The sequence below is a fragment of the Mobula hypostoma genome, chromosome 21, assembly GCF_963921235.1.
Source record: "Mobula hypostoma chromosome 21, sMobHyp1.1, whole genome shotgun sequence".
NCBI lineage: Eukaryota > Metazoa > Chordata > Chondrichthyes > Myliobatiformes > Myliobatidae > Mobula > Mobula hypostoma.
Genome location: NC_086117.1, coordinates 52,099,698 through 52,116,114, shown reverse-complemented (window position 1 = coordinate 52,116,114; position 16,417 = coordinate 52,099,698).

Below are 16,417 nucleotides of genomic sequence, written 5' to 3'. Positions count from 1 at the left end.
CCTTTGTCAAGTATGGCTCCAGCACAAACACCTTCAATTCATATGGATACATCAGAGCTTGGTCCCACAAAACCTTCAGGAATAGTGTTTTGCACTTTAGTATTTCCCTTGATGCACTGATTGGAACGTATCCTCTCTGAGACGCTTGCCCGTTCCTTTACTGGGTTCTCTCCATAGTTTTCTTCTCTGTTTGATTCCCTCCATCATTTCTTCTCTGTTAGATTAACTGGTGACTTACTTTCCAAAGATATTCCTGCCCCTCACAGTCTTCCTTGAAATGTCCATCTTCTCCACGTTTATAACAGAAAATATGGTTCCCTCTCTAGTCAAGAGACCCTTTGCAGCACAGTCCTCTGCCTCATATATTAGATTATGAGGACACTCAGTCCTCGTTTATTGTCATTTAGAAATGCATGCATTAAGAAATGATACAATGTTTCTCCAGTATGATATCACAGAAACACAGGACAGACCGAGACTAAAACTAACAAAAACCACATAATTATAACATTTAGTTACAACAGTGCAAAGCAATACTGTAATTTGACAAAGAGCAGACCATGGGCACGGTAAAAAAAAAGTCTCAAAGTCTCGATAGCCCATCATCTCACACAGACAGTAGAAGGGAGAAACTCGCCATGCCATGAACCTCCAGCGCTGCAAACTTGCCGATGCAGCACCCTGGAAGCACCCGACAACAGCCGACTCTGAGTCCGTCCGAAAACTTCGAGCCTCTGACCAGCCCTCCGACACCGAGCACCGAGCACCATCTCTGCCGAGCGCTTCGACCCCAGCCCCGACCGCCAGCAACAAGCAAAGCCGAGGACTCGGGGCCTTCCCCTCCAGGGATTCTGGATCACACAGTAGCAGCGGCAGTGAAACAGGCATTTCAGAAGTTTAACCAGATATTCTTCTGCGCTCTCACATCTGCCTCCACCAAATCAGAATTGTGCACCCTACTTGACAAATAGCAGATATTGATTACCGGAGTGGCCGCGTGCACTGCATCACGTTGCCATCTTCTCCTTTCCTACAGGTGGGTTTTGTTTCCCAACGGGCGTATCAGATTCAGCTGAAACATTAGCCGATATCCATTGAGTCTGCTCAGCTCCTCTCTCTCTGTGACATCAGCGTCACTTCAGCAGCAGAGGCTACCACTGAAGGGACTACTCGGCTTTTGGAAATGTCCCGCTGCTCAGTCGTGTTTTCCTCCTCTCTAACTTCTCTGAGTAACTCGGTAAAAGATGGAGGAGGGCACATCTCACGGGTCATTCAAATACATAGATCAATTGCGTCATGTGACAGTGCGCCCTTTACAACTTGCTCCGTCCTCCAGCAATTTCTCTCGGACAGTTGAATGCCCCCTTTGTGACACAAACAATGCAGCAGTTTCTCCAACCGGAAAAGGTAGGCAGACAGCTTCTTTCCTTCCTCCAGGAATGTGTGCCTAAACTTCATCATCAGATTAGTTGCACATTGAGCAGTGCCAAAAGTCTCAGGAGACAGGTAAGCAGTTAACAGTCAGGAGAGGGAAGGGCAGGAGTCAAATGCTAGAGAGCACCCCTGTGGCTGTACCCCTTAACAATGAGTACTCCTGTTTGAGTACTGTTGGGGAGGGGGGAACAGCCTACCTGGGGGAAGCAACAGTGGTTGCACCTCTGGCACAGAGTCTGGCCCTGTGGCTCAGAAGGGTAGGGAAAGGAAGAGGATGGCAGCAGTGATAGGGGACTCTATAATTAAAGGGTCAGACAGGCGATTCTGAGGATGCAGGAAAGAAACACAGATGGTAGTTTGCCTCCCAGGTTGCCAGGGTCCAAGATGTTTCTGATCGCGTCCACGATATCCTGAAGTGGAAAGGAGAACAGTCAGAGGTCATGGTACATACTGGTACCAACGACATAGGTAGGAAAAGGGAGGAGGTCCTGAAAACAGACTACAGGAAGTCAGGAAGGAAGTTGAGAAGCAGGACTTCAGAGGTAGTAATCTCGGGATTACTGCCTGTGCCACATGACAGTGAGTATAGGAATAGAATGAGGTGGAGGATAAATTAATGGCTGAGGGATTGGAGCAGGGGGCAGGGATACAGATTCCTGATCATTGGGACCTCTTTTGGGGCAGGTGTGACCTGTACAAAAAGGATGGGTTGCACTTGAATCCCAGGGGGACCAATATCCCGTTGGGGAGGTTTAAACTAGGATTGCTGGGGGGTGAGAACTGAACTGAAGAGATGGAGGAAGAGATGGAGGAAGAGGTGGTTGGCTCACAAATAGAGGAAGCTTGGAGACAGTGCGAGAGGGAGGATAGGCAGGTGTTAGAGAAGAGACACGCTCAAACCGATGGTTTGAGATGTGTCTATTTTATTGCAACGAGTATTATGAACAAAGCGGATGACCTTAAAGTGTGGATCAGTACTTGGAGCTATAATGTTGTGGCCATTACAGAGACTTGGATGGCTCAGGGGCAGAAATGTTTACTTCGAGTTCCAGGCTTTAGATGTTTCAGAAAGGACAGGGAGGGAGGCAAAAGAGGTGGGGGCGTGGCACTGCTGATCAGAGATAGTGTCACGGCTGCAGAAAAGGAGGAAGACATGGAGGGAATGTCTACTGAGTCTCCGTGGGTGGAAGTTAGGAACAGGAAGGGGTCAATAACTCTACTGGGTGTTTTTTATAGACCACCCAATAGTAACAGAGACATCGAGGAGCAGATAGGGAGACAGATTTTGGAAAGGTATAATAATAACAGGGTTGTCATGATGGGAGATTTTAATTTCCCGAATATTGATTGCCATTTCCCTAGAGCGAGGGGTTTAGATGGGATGGAGTTTGTTAGGTGTGTTCAGGGAGGTTTCTTGACACAATATGTAGATAAGCCTGCAAGAGGAGAGGCTGTACTTGATCTGGTATTAGGAAATGAATCTGTTCAGGTGTCAGATCTCTCAGTGGGAGAGCACTTTGGAGATAGTGATCACAATTCTATCTCCTTTACCACAGCACTGGAGAGGGATAGGAACAGACAAGTTAGGAAAGTGTTTAATTGGAGTAAGGGGAAATGTGAGACGATTAGGCAGGAACTTGGAAGCATAAATTGGGAACAGATATTCTCAGGGAAATGTACGAACGATATGTGGCTAATGTTCAGTGGATGTTTGCGTGGAGTTCTGCATAGGTACGTTCCAATGAGATAGGGAAAGGATGGTAGGGTACAGGAACTGTGATGTACAAAGGCTGTTGTAAATCTAGTCAAGTAGAAAAGAAAAGCTTACGAAAGGTTCAAAAAATAGGTAATGATAGAGATCCAGAAGATTATAAGGCTAGCAGGAAGGAGCTTAAGAATGAAATTAGGAGAGCCAGAAGGGGCCATGAGAAGGCCTTGGCAGACAAGATTAAGGAAAACCCCGGGGTGTCCTACAAGTATGTGAAGAGCAAGAGAGTAAGATGTGAGAGAATAGGACCAATCAAGTGTGACAGTGGAAAAGTGTGTATGGAACCGGAGGAGATTGCAGAGGTAATTAATGAGTACTTCGCTTCAGTATTCACTATGGAAAAGGATCTTGGTGATTGTAGGGATGACTTACAGCGGACTGAAAAGCTTGAACATATAGATATTAAGAAAGAGGATGTGCTGGAGCTTTCGGAAAGCATCGGGTTGGATAAGTCACCAGGACCAGACGAGATGTACCCCAGGCTACTGTGGGAGGCAAGGGAGGAAATTGCTGAGCCTCTGGTGATGATCTTTGCATCATCGATGAGGACGGGAGAGGTTCCAGAGGATTGGAGGGTTACGGACGTTGTTCCCTTATTCACAAAAGGGAGCAGAGATAGACCAGTGAGTTTTTCTTCAGTGGTTGGCAAGTTGATGGAAAAGATCCTGAGAGACAGGACTTGTGAACATTTGAAGAAGCATAATATGATTAGGAATAGTCAGCATGGCTTTGTCAAGGCAGGTCGTGCCTTATGAGCCTGATTGAATCTTTTGAGGACGTGAATAAACACATTGATGAACGTAGAGGAGTAGATGTAGTGTATATAGATTTCAGCAAGGCATTTGATAAGGTACCCCATGCAAGGCTTAGTCATAAAGTAAGGAGCCAAGGCCTCCAAGGGGACATTGCTTTGTGGATCCAGAACTGGCTTGCCCACAGAATGCAAAGAGTGGTTGTAGATGGGTCATATTCTGCATGGAGGTCGGTGACCAGTGGTGTGCCCCAGGGATCTGTTCTGAGACCCCTACGCTTCGTGATTTTTATAAATGACCTGGATGAGGAAGTGGAGGGATGGGTTTGTAAATCTGCTGATGACACAAAGGTTGGGGATGTTGTGGATAGTGTGGAGGGCTGTCAGATGTTACATTGGGACATTGATAGGATGCAAAACTGGGCTGAGAAGTGGCAGGTGGAGTTCAACTCAGATGGTGGTTCATTCTGGCAGGTCAAATATAATAGCAGAATATAGTATTAATGGTAAGACTCTTGGGAATGTGAAGGATCAGAGAGATCTTGGGGTCCGAGTCCATAGGACGCTTAAAGCTGCTGTGCAGGTTGACTCTGTGGTTAAGAAGGCAATGATGCATTGGCCTTCATCAATCGTGGGATTGAGTTTAGGAGCCGAGAGGTAATGTTGCAGCTACGGAGGACCCTGGTCAGACCCCACTTGGAGTACTGTGCTCAGTTTTGGTCACCTCACTACAGGAAGGATGTGGAAACCATAGAAAGGGTGCAGAGGAGATTTACAAGGATGTTGCCTGGATTGGGGGGGCATGTCTCATGAGAATAGGTTGAGTGAACTCGGCCTTTTCTCCTTGGAGCGACAAAGGATGCGAGGTGACCTGATAGAGGTGTATAAGATGATGAGAGGCATTGATCGTGTGTATAGTCAGAGGTTTTTTCCCAGGGCTGAAATGGCTAACACCAGAGGGCACAGTTTTAAAGTGCTTGGAAGTAGGTACAGAGGAGACATCAGAGGTAAGTTTTTTTACGCACAGAGTGGTGAGTGCGTGGGATGGGCTACCGGCGATTGTGGTGGAGGTGGATACGATAGGGTCTTTTAAGAGACTCCTGGATAGGTACATAGAGCTTAGAAAAATAGAGGCCTATCAGTAACCTTAGGTAATTTCTAAGATAAGGACCTGTTCGGCACAGCTATGTGGGCCAAAGGGCCAGTATCATGCTGTAGGTTTTCTGTTTTCTAAAAGCATCTTCTATAGCTCGTAAGTAATTAGCTGACATGGCAAATGGATTTTCTGCCTCTAGGAACCTCACCAGACCCTTTGAACTCTCTACCAGTCTCTGTTTTTTCTTATCACCTGAGCACTGCCATTCATTTAGTAACTGAGATGTCTGCCTTTACACCTTTCACATGAGACAACTCCTTTCCCTTACTTTGCAGAAACAAGAACAACTTGTCTTTAAAGTCTTCACCCTCAGCTACCTTCACCCCTCTCAATCAGTGTAACTTTCCTAACACTTTTATGGAACTCAGCACTCCTTTTAGCAGTTCATCAGGGCTTCAGAAATCTACCCTGCTCAGAACACAAGCAGTATTTGTGGATAATCTCCTTGAATTGCACCAAATCTTAATTCCTGCGGCGACCATAATAATATACCTTAATCACTTTCCCCGACTCTAGTTTAAACACAGGTTTAAACACACAAGCCGCTCAATCAATTATATAACAGCAGTTACTAAGCATCCAAGAAGTCACAAATCAGGGTAACCTTCTCACCAGACTTGGCTTTTAGCTAACTCTGCCATGTGACTCAGTGGTGAGAAGGCCTCCTTTCATAAACAGTACACGTCTAAGGTTGGTATGATTTGGGGTTCAACCAAACAGGGAAGTAGGGATATTCCAATTAAAGATACCTCAATTTGAATGAGTGTTGTGTACATACTACCCATACACAATTATCGGTCAGCAATAAATAACAGATTGTACACTGCATAAAATTATAAAGAAAATGTATTTTCTAATTTCAGCTTTATCAAACAGTTATTAGGAGAAAGAAAAGAAAAGACTCCATTACAGTAAAATCAGTCCAATGTGCACATAACCATTGGAGCTCATCTCTTCTGAAACTGGGTACTCAGGTGTGTATCTTTTATTCATGCGCTGGACTCCCGGTCTGTGTGAAAACACTTGCCACAGTTTGAAGTCCCCTCAAAGAGCAAACTGACTTACACTCAGGAGTATTGCCCTTCCTTCTTGGAGCCATTCATCTGCACAAAGCACTTCCTGAGGATCTCCCAGTGGCCACACATTTTAATTCCACGTCCCATTCCCATTCTGACATGTCTATCCATGGCCTCCTCTACTGTAAAGATGAAGCCACACTCAGGTTGGAGGAACAACACCCTATATTCCATCTGGGTAGCCTCCAACCTGATGGCATGAACATTGACTTCTCTAACTTCTGCTAATGCCCCACCTCCCCCTTGTACCCCATCCGTTATTTATTTATATACATACATTCTTTCTCTCTCTCTCCTTTTTCTCTCTCTGTCACTCTGACTATACCCCTTGCCCATCCTCTGGGTTTTTTCCCCCCTTCCCCTTTTCCTTCTCCCTGGGCCTCCTGTCCCATGATCCTCTCATATCCCTTTTGCCAATCACCTGTCCAGCTCTTGGCTCCATCCCTCCCCCTCCTGTCTTCTCCCATCATTTTGCATCTCCCCCTCCCCCTCCAGCTTTCAAATCTCTTACTCACTCTTCCTTCAGTTAGTCCTGACGAAGGGTCTTGGCCTGAAACGTCGACTGCACCTCTTCCTAGAGATGGCAGCAACTTTTATGTGTGTTGCTTGAATTTCCAGCATCTGCAGAATTCCTCGTGTTTGGGTTGAATGCTCTAGTTGGGCGGTCTATCATTAATTTTGTTGTGGTTATTATTCTATCGATTTATTAAGTATGCCTACAAGAAAATGAACCTCAGGGTTGTATATGGTGACATACATGTACTTTGAAGCCTGGCTGTGAAAGGGAGAGGCTTGGGCCTGGGTCCAGCAATTCCATTTCATAAAAACCCAGAAATACCAACAGAAGCTGCAAGGACCTCATTCCCGGGAGAGGAAGGAACTTTGCCTAGAAGACATCTGAAGTCATGTGGTGAAAGCCACAAGGTCAATCAACCTTCTAAAGCCCAGGACAACCACCATTGGAATATGGTTGGGGTTGACCATGGATGTTGCGTCCTTGCTCTCTATGTGACACGCAAGCCAGGGCAGTATGATATGGAGGGCAGCAGGCTTCCCCTCTCCACACAGCTGATGAAACCAAAGGAAGAGCAGAGACCAATACCGTTTGGCACCCCAGCAGTATCGCAGGAGTTGCCAGTCTGCATTGAACTCATCGTAGGACTGTCTTAGGGGCTCCAGTTCTGGATTTTTCCTTGGGGTTTACTCCTGAAGCCTTCCCCATGAATGGGTATAACTGCAAGGCAGCGGAGGTTTGAGATCAGAGTTTTCCTTCTCCTAGATGAGCTGCCAACCACGGCTGATGAGCCCGATCTGCCCGGAGTGACAGGTTTTAAGACACTTGTAACCCATCTTCGTCCTGTCTCCTGTCAGTAGGAAGGTTCCCCTGGGCTTTGTAGCTAAGCCACACGTGCAGGCCAGGAGCCAGTTTTGGTTGTTGGAGGCTAAGTGGGAGCATTTAATAGGTAGTGGGAGCTTATCCCTACTCCCCCCCTCCCCTGGTTATAAAAACCTTAAGGGACATGGAGCACACTGCGTAAGCCATATTAACATCACTAAACAAGCATTAAGACTGATTTATACTTCTGTGTAGGCTCTACGCTGTAGCCTACGCCATTGTGCACATTTATACTTGTGCGTTGGTGTGTCTGCGTCGCTCTGCAATTCACCGCCAAAATGCTAGTTGGCGGTGGGGTTTCTATGCCACTGTGTTGAGTCTCTTTTTGTACTTTGAACCATGGCGACTGAAACTGAGTGCATCATGTTGGAGTTGGAGCTAATAAATGTTGAATAAGAGTTACTTTTATTGAAATTACTGCAAAGCAGAGAAGAGAGAAGACGTCGGAGGAGATGGTGTGTACGACCATTGAACGGATTGAGAGAGAAGGAGGATGAATTTTCTGTGCTTGTCCGGCCACTGAGAGAAATGGACGAGGAAATGCACTTCAAATATTTTCAGATGTTGGCAGGTAGATTTGACGATTTGACAAGAAGAAGAGACCGGAAATGCGTAGGAGGAAATGCGATGCTACCAAGCAGACCAATCACAGTTGTTGCGGTCTGCATCACCGCGATGCATAGTTACATTTTTGTGTGTCAGGCTACGGCATAGGGTACGCGGCTACACCGTAAATTTGACGCAGAAGTATAAATTGGCCTTTACCGTGGAATCAGCGAAAGACAGGCCAAGAGGCCAGCCAAAGAACACCTGCAGACGAGACCTTGAAGCTGACATCAAGAAGATGGGCTACACCTGGGGACAATTTGAAAGATTAGCCCAAGACTCAGGCGAGCTGCTGTTGGTGGTCTATGCCTCAGTAGGGGCAGTTAGTTAACTAACTAACTAATTATATCTACCTACACTGGCAGTCTGCTCCATATATTCACCACTCTCAGTATGAAAAAATATCCAATAGATCTTCTTTAAAGCTGTATCCTCTTACTTTAAACATGTGCCGTCAAGTTGTCGACACCCTCCCCCGCCTTGCAAAAAAGATTCTGACCATTTTCCCTGCTTGTGTCCCTCATAATTTTGAACTTCTATGAGGTTGCCCCTCAACCTCCTATGTATCATTGGGAATAGATTCAGCCAGGGGTTCCCAACCTGGGATCCAAAACCCCTCAGTTAATGGGAGCGGTCTATGGAATAAAAAAGGGTTGGGTACCCCAGAAAACTCTCCTCTTGTTCACTCGAATGTAAGTATCTTCCCTTGTGAACTGCAAGAGACCAACACTCGCAGACACCCCCTCTGGCAGCAGCGAGTGAGAGGCTGGTAGACGCGCTGAACCTCGCCCTCTGCCCTCGCCTCGATGATTTCAATCTAGTCTAACCAATATTTTGTTCAACTGCTACATGACACCTCAACTCTTGTACTCAATGCTGTATCTTGTAAAGGCAAGCACACCAAATGCTTCCCTTACCACCCTCTCCACCCATGTCACTACTTTCAGGGGCTATGGACTTGCATCCCAAAGTCTCTCTGCACGCCAACACTGCCAAAGTCCCCAATTTTACTCAATACCAGAATTTCAGTTTGCAAAGTACAATACCTTACATTTGTCTGGATTAAATTCCATCTGCTATCACTCCACTCAACTTTCTATCTGATTTAAGTCCCACCGTATCTTTATCAACTTTTTACACTCTCTGTAATTCCACTAATTTTCATATATACAGCAATTTTACCAATTAGATTAGATTATTAGACAATGAAGACACGCAGTCCTCTTTTATTGTCATTTAGTAATGCATGCATTAAGAAATGATACAATATTTCCTCCAGTGTGATATCACAAAACACAGGACAGACCAAGACTGAAAAAACTAACAAAACCACATAATTATAACATATAGTTACAACAGTGCAACAATACCATAACTTGATGAAGAAGTCCATGAGCACAGTAAAAAGTTCAAAGTCTCTCAAATGTCCCAATTAGACCATCTAATCTAATCAATTATGCCATGTCCATGTGCTTGCGCAGTCGTGCCCCGATGAAAACTTACCTGGATTTCCTGAAGGCGTTCGATAAGGTGCCACATGAAAGACTTATCCATAAGGATGCATAGAGTTGGGGGTGATGTATTAGCATTGATAGAGGATTGGTTAACGAATAGAAAGCAGAGAGTTGGGATACATGGGTGTTTCTCTGGTTGGCAATCAGTGGTGAGTGGTGTGCCGTAGGGGTCGGTGCTGGACCCACAACTGTTTACAATATACATTAATGATATGGAAGAGGGGACCGAGTGTAGTGTTTCTAAGTATGCTGATGACACTCAGTTGAGTGGAAAAGCAAATTGTGCAGAGGATACAGAGAGATTTCAATAGGTTAAGTGAATGGGCAAGGGTTTGGCAGATGGAATACAATGTTGGTAAATGCAAGGTCATCCATTTTGGAAGGAAAAATGGAAGATAAGATTATTATTTAAATGATAAAAGATTGCAGCATGCTGCTCTACAGAGGGACTTGGGAGTGCTTGTGCATGGATCACAAAAGGTTGGTTTGCAGGTGCAGCAGACAATCAAGAAGGCAAATGGAATGTTGGCCTTTATTGCTGGAGGAATTGAATTTCAGAGCAGGGAGATTATGCTGCAGCTGTATAGGGTATTGCTGAGGCTGCATCTGAAGTCCTGTGTGCAGTTCCGGTCTCCTTACCTGAGGAAGGATATACTGGCTTTGGAAGCGGTGCAGAGGAGGTTCAACAGGTTGATTCTCCAGAGATGATGGGGTTAGACTATGAGAAGAGATTGAGTCACCTAGGACTGTACTTGCTGGAATTCAGAAGAATAAGAGCTCTTATAGAAACATATAAACTTCTGAAGGGATAGATAAGATAGAGGCAGGGAAGTTGTTTCCACTGGTAGGTAAGACAAGGACTAAGGGACATAGCCTCAATATTTGGGGGAGTAAATTGAAGACAGAAATGAAGAAGAACTGCTTTCCCCAAAGAGTAGTGAATCTGTGGAATTCTCTGCCCAATGAAACAGTAAAGCCTACTGCAGTAAATATATTTAAGACAAGGTTGGATAGATTTTTGCATAGTAGAGGAATTAAGGGTTATGAGGAAAGGGCAGGTAGGTGGCGATGAGTCCATGGTCAGATCAGCCATGATCTTATTGAATGGCAGAGCTCCTTTTTCTTATGTCCTTACCTTTGGAGAGGATTAAAGAACTGACATTTTGAGCTGAGACCCTTCATAAGGTCTTGATGTGAATCATCAACTGTTTATTCCTGTCCATAGCTGCTGCCAGACCTGCTGAGTTCCTCCATCATTTTGTGTATTTTCCTATGGATTTACAGTTTCCAGCATCTGTAGAATCACATGCTGTTTATGTAAAGTGGCTATTTGCTATGTCACCAAAGACACTCGCAAATTTCTATAGATGTACTGTGGAGAGCGTTCTAACTGGTTGTATCACTGACTGGAATTTTTTGGGGGAGAGGCGCTACTGAACAGGATCAATAAAAGCTGCAGAAGGTTGTGAACTCAGTCAGCTCCATCTTGGGCACCAGCTTCCGTAGTATCCAGGACGTCTTCAAGGAGTGATGCCTCAAAAAGGCGACATCCAACATTAAGGACTCCCAACACCCAGGAGGTGCCTTGTTATCATTGCTGCCATCAGGAAAGGAGGTACAAGAGCCTGAAGGCACACAATGATTCAGGAACAGCTTCTTCCCCTCTGCTATCCGATTTCTGAATGGACATTGAACTTATAAAAACCACCTACCTTTTAATTTCTGTTTTTGCAACACACACTTCTTCTTCTTCGGTTGTCCATCGAAATCCGATGACAACGTCCACTCCTTTAACGGTGAGAACTTTGATGACTATACAGTCCTATCCTGGACCCACAAGCTCTATTGCAGGTGGGACATGTATATGTGGTAGTGGTGGCAACCATGGCTGCATTTCTCGCTCTCTCTCACACACATATACAGTGGCATGCAAAAGTTTGGGCACCCCTAGTCAAAATTCCTGTTACTGTGAATAGCTAAGCGAGTAAAAGGTGAACTGATTTCCAAAAGGCATAAAGTTAAAGAATGCATATTTCTTTAATATTCTAAGCAAGAAAACTTTTTTTATTTCCATCTTTTACAGTTTCAAAATAACAAAAAAGGAAAAGAGCCCGAAGCAAAAGTTTGGGCACCCTGCATGGCAGTACTTAGTAACACCCCCTTTGGCAAATATCACAGCTTGTAAATGCTTTTTATAGCCAGCTAAGAGTCTTTCAATTCTTGTTTGGGGGATTTTCACCCATTCTTCCTTGCAAAAGGCTTCTAGTTCTGTGAGATTCTTGGGCTGTCTTGCACGCACTGCTCTTTTGAGGTCTATCCACAGATTCTGGATGATGTTTAAGTCGGGAGACTATGAGAGCCATGGCAAAACCTTCAGCTTGTGCCTCTTGAGGGAGTCCATTGTGGATTTTGAGGTGTGTTTAGGATCATTATCCTGTTGTAGAAGCCATCCTCTTTTCATCTTCGGCTTTTTTACGGACAGTGTGATGTTTGCTTCCAGAATTTGCTGGTATTTAATTGAATTCATTCTTCCCTCTACCAGTAAATGTTCCCCGTGCCACTGGCTGCAACACAAGCCCAAAGCATGATTGATCCACCCCCATGCTTAACAGTAGGAGAGGGGTTCTTTTCATGAAATTCTGCACCTTTTTTTCTCTAAACATACTTTTGCTCATTGCGGCCAAAAAGTTCTATTTTAGCTTCATCAGTCCACAAGAATTGTTTCCAAAATGCATCAGGCTTGTTTAGATGTTCCTTTGAACACTTTGAATAGAACTTTTTGGCTGTATATATATGTGTACACACACACACACACACACACACACACACACACACACACACACGTACACTCATAATTCATTTTTTTTCTCTTATTATGCAGACATCCCACCCTGCAAAAACTCATTTCAGGGAGGTATCACCACCATTTCAGGGAGGTAGCACCCCTGCCCCCCGCAACCCCATATCTCCCCCTCCTCCAGGTCGACCTCCAAGGGTGCATGTATACAGGACATTTGATAATGAAAGAACACAATTTCTTTGATCACATATTGAAACTATTTACACACACACATATATATCACAGATTTTACTTTGGACAGCTTCCCCCAGAACTCATCAACTGGCAAACTTTTGTAGTTTGGCACCAGTCCTTCCAGGTTTGTTGAGACATAATCCAGGACTTCCAAGTGGAGCTGTTCTCTGGCATCTGCCTTGATCACATTTGGAAACCTCTCTGCCAAAGTCAAAATCTGGTCTGGATTCACCTCATCTTAGCTCTCTGTATTGACCACTGACAGACTTTTCTAGATTTGGTCTCTCATTGGGAACTTCTCCGAGATTTTTTGAAAGCATCTGACATAGAATGCTCTGGCATCTTTGAAGAACTGCTTTGTCTTGTAAGGGGGGATCTCCTGTGCTTCCTCGCTTAGCAACTGCCTCCTTGCCAGGTACCCAGTAAAAAGCTCTTCATATGGGTGGTGAATTTCAGGGTTGCTCACATCTATCTCCTGAATGTTCTGTTCTCTCAATACCTTTGGCTCGATAAATCTGCTAGCTATGTCATGCAGGAGCTCTTCTACACTCTGATCCAACTTGCAGAGGACAGGTGCCTTGTTTTGAAAAATCAAATTGAATTTGTCAAAACATTGTGTGACATTGTGGAGAAAGCATGTGTATATTTTCATTTGGGGGTCTTTCAGCCACTTCTGAATATGAGATAACTTCTGATTCTCACTCTTTGACTCAAAATATGAAATAAAGGCTGGCCATTGGTGGAGCAGATGGTCCAAACCTTTTCCTAACGAAAGCCCAGTGTGTAGGACAATGCTTTTGTACTCTCTGCTGGGCAACATTGCAGAACTCTTGAAACTGCATTAGGTCTTCTCTTCGTTTGGAACTTTTCTCAAAGTAGTAGTAGATGGCAATGAGCAGTTCTTCAGGTGACATTGAGAGCTCCTTAGCAGCAGTTTTGGCACAAATGTTGACCAAGTGACTTGGACAGCCAGCGCTGTAAATATGAGGGGCCTGTGCTTTCACTCTTGATAAAACAGATTTGTTCTTGCCAATCATCACGTTGCAGTTGTCACTGCTAAATCCTACACAATTAGACCATTCAAGGCCTTTGTCATGCATGGATGATGCAATACAGTTGATATATTTTCAGCTTTGGCATCATTGCACACTGGCATGTCTACAAATCCAACTGTTACCTAATCCTGTGTTTCAATCTAGTACCTGGCTAAAATGGCACATTCCTTCTCACACATGATATCGTTGCTTTCATCAGCCACAGTACTGTATGGCCTTTTTGCTGTCCGGATGAACTTGTACAGATCCTCTGAACATTCAGCTTCCAGTGCCATGTTCACAATTGCTGCTGTCTTGGTTGATCAGCAGGCATAGTTTTTGCTATTTCTGTACTTATATTATATTATATTATCAATAGACAATAGATGCAGGAGTAGGCCATTCAGCCCTTCAAGCCAGCATCGCCATTCACTGTGATCATGGTTGATCATCCACAGTCAATACCCTGTTCCTGCTTTCTCCCCATATCCCTTGACTCTGCTATCTTCATCATGGAGTTGTTTTTAATTCTATTACAACTTTAAGCACGTCTACAGGGAGTTTGGCCTCATCATGTAGGACATCAATAGAGTGGCTCCTTAGCAGCTAGCCAGCTAGTTTAAATAACGTTAGCTATGCTAATGAACGAATAACACTTGTTAAACTCACCTCAACATGTCTTTTACAGTCATTTGGGCAATAGAAAAGTCACTGTTGCAAACAGTGCAGCGAGCAACACTGTCATTATTTTGACCCCTATTAGGCAGGGGTACACTTTAGTGTAGTCCGGGGTGAAGTGCGTTTTATATATTTTTTTTAAACACTCTGCCGTGGCGGTGCAGGACACGAAACTGAACTGATGGAGAGACAGAGGTCGACTGTAAAGCCCGCCCACAGAGAAAACTGACAGGTCTACTGAGCACAAAGAGAGACCAATTAGGATGATTGCTTCTGCTCTCGATCTCGCTCCTGCTCTCGCTCTCCCTCTCAAAAAAATCAATTTCTGGGATATTGTATATAATTTGCCGGTGTCAGGGAGCTGCCATCAATATGCGGGAGACTCCCGGGACTCCCGGGAGAGGTGGGATGTCTGATTGTGTTTTGCATTGTACTGCTGCCACAAGGACAACAAGTTTCATGGCATATGCTGGTGCTATTAAACATGACTCTATAACTGTTGAAGCAACACACATACACAAGATGCTGGAGGATCTCAGCAGGTCAGGCGGCATCCGTGGAGAGGAATAAACAGTCAGTGTTCTGCCTTGGTTTGCGTTGTTCTGCTGAATGAGGCAGCCATGCTATGTTGGTGTAGTGACACTTGCAGACTGTCTCCAGCACATCCTTAGGTTGTTAACATTAACAATGCATTTCACGATATGTTTCGCTACACAAGCTTTAATATATGTGAACCTGAATCAAAATTTGAACAGAGCATTAAAGAGTGCAAGGCAGCATTGTGTCTGTTCAGCTGTCTCACTGCTCCAGCGACCTGGGCTCCATCCCGACCTCTGGCTTTCCATGCTCTCTCTGTGACCACACTGTGAATCGCTCCAGAGACCTCGGTTCCATCCTGACCACTGATTGTAACTGGAGTTTGCATGTTCTCCCTGTGACTACACAGCAACTTCTTCCAGGGATCTGGGCCCCATCCCGACCTCTGGGGGCATCTGGAGTGTCCATGTTCTCCCTTAGACGACACAGCGTATTCCTGCAGGTGTTTGAGTCTCAGAGAGCACAGAAACCCGACTTTCGATCAAGGGGTCCGTGTACCAAGGGTTCATTAAGGTTGTTACAGCTAGAGGTGGTAGTGGGAATGAGCTCTCACTGCCTATTAAAATTTCCCAATGGGGTGCATCTCAAATAGCCTCTGATGACCAATTCCAGCTTCACGTGTTGCTTAGCACTAAGCCTGGTAGAACCATTTCCACTGCCAGTGTGAGCGGTGCATACGAGCTCAGTTTCAACGCTTAAGAGAAGTTTGATTAGGTACATGGATAGTAGGGGTACAATCCTGGTGTGGGTCGATGGGAGTAGGCAGTTCTTGGTTCTTGATCCTCCAAAATATTCCGCATGGGATTTAAACTGGAGGTGGTGGAGGGTGAGTTTAAGAAGGAGATTTTTGAAGAAGAAACGCTGCCTTAAATTTAATTGGGTTTGGTTGTGTGACAGTGAAGATTATCCCATGCTTTAACTGTGCGGGGGGGGGGGATGAATTGCTGTACACATCTGACTTGGTAGTTAGTATTTCAAACTGAGTTGAGTGCCCTCGTCTGCTCCTAATAGGTTTGGGTGACTGACTGTTTATTCCTCTCCATGACCTGCTGAGAAAGTGCTGAATTCATTGAGGGAGAGCTTCCCAGGATTAGAGCAGAAAACACAAAAGTGTTGTGGTCAGGTTACAAAGATAAGTCAATTGAGATGAAGACACAGACTGTAAGGGGAAATAAATAAGTTGGATGAAAGTAAGATGCAGGGGAAATGACGACCTGCTTTGAAGGAACCGGGCTCCGGTTGACAGACGGACCGCCACCCTCCTCCATCTTCAGTCCTCACCAGCGCGCAGGCGCAGTTCGCCTGGGAAAACGAGGGCCAACGCACTGCGGAACGGTGAACGGAGAGCGCGCAGGCGCATTAGGTAGCGGGGT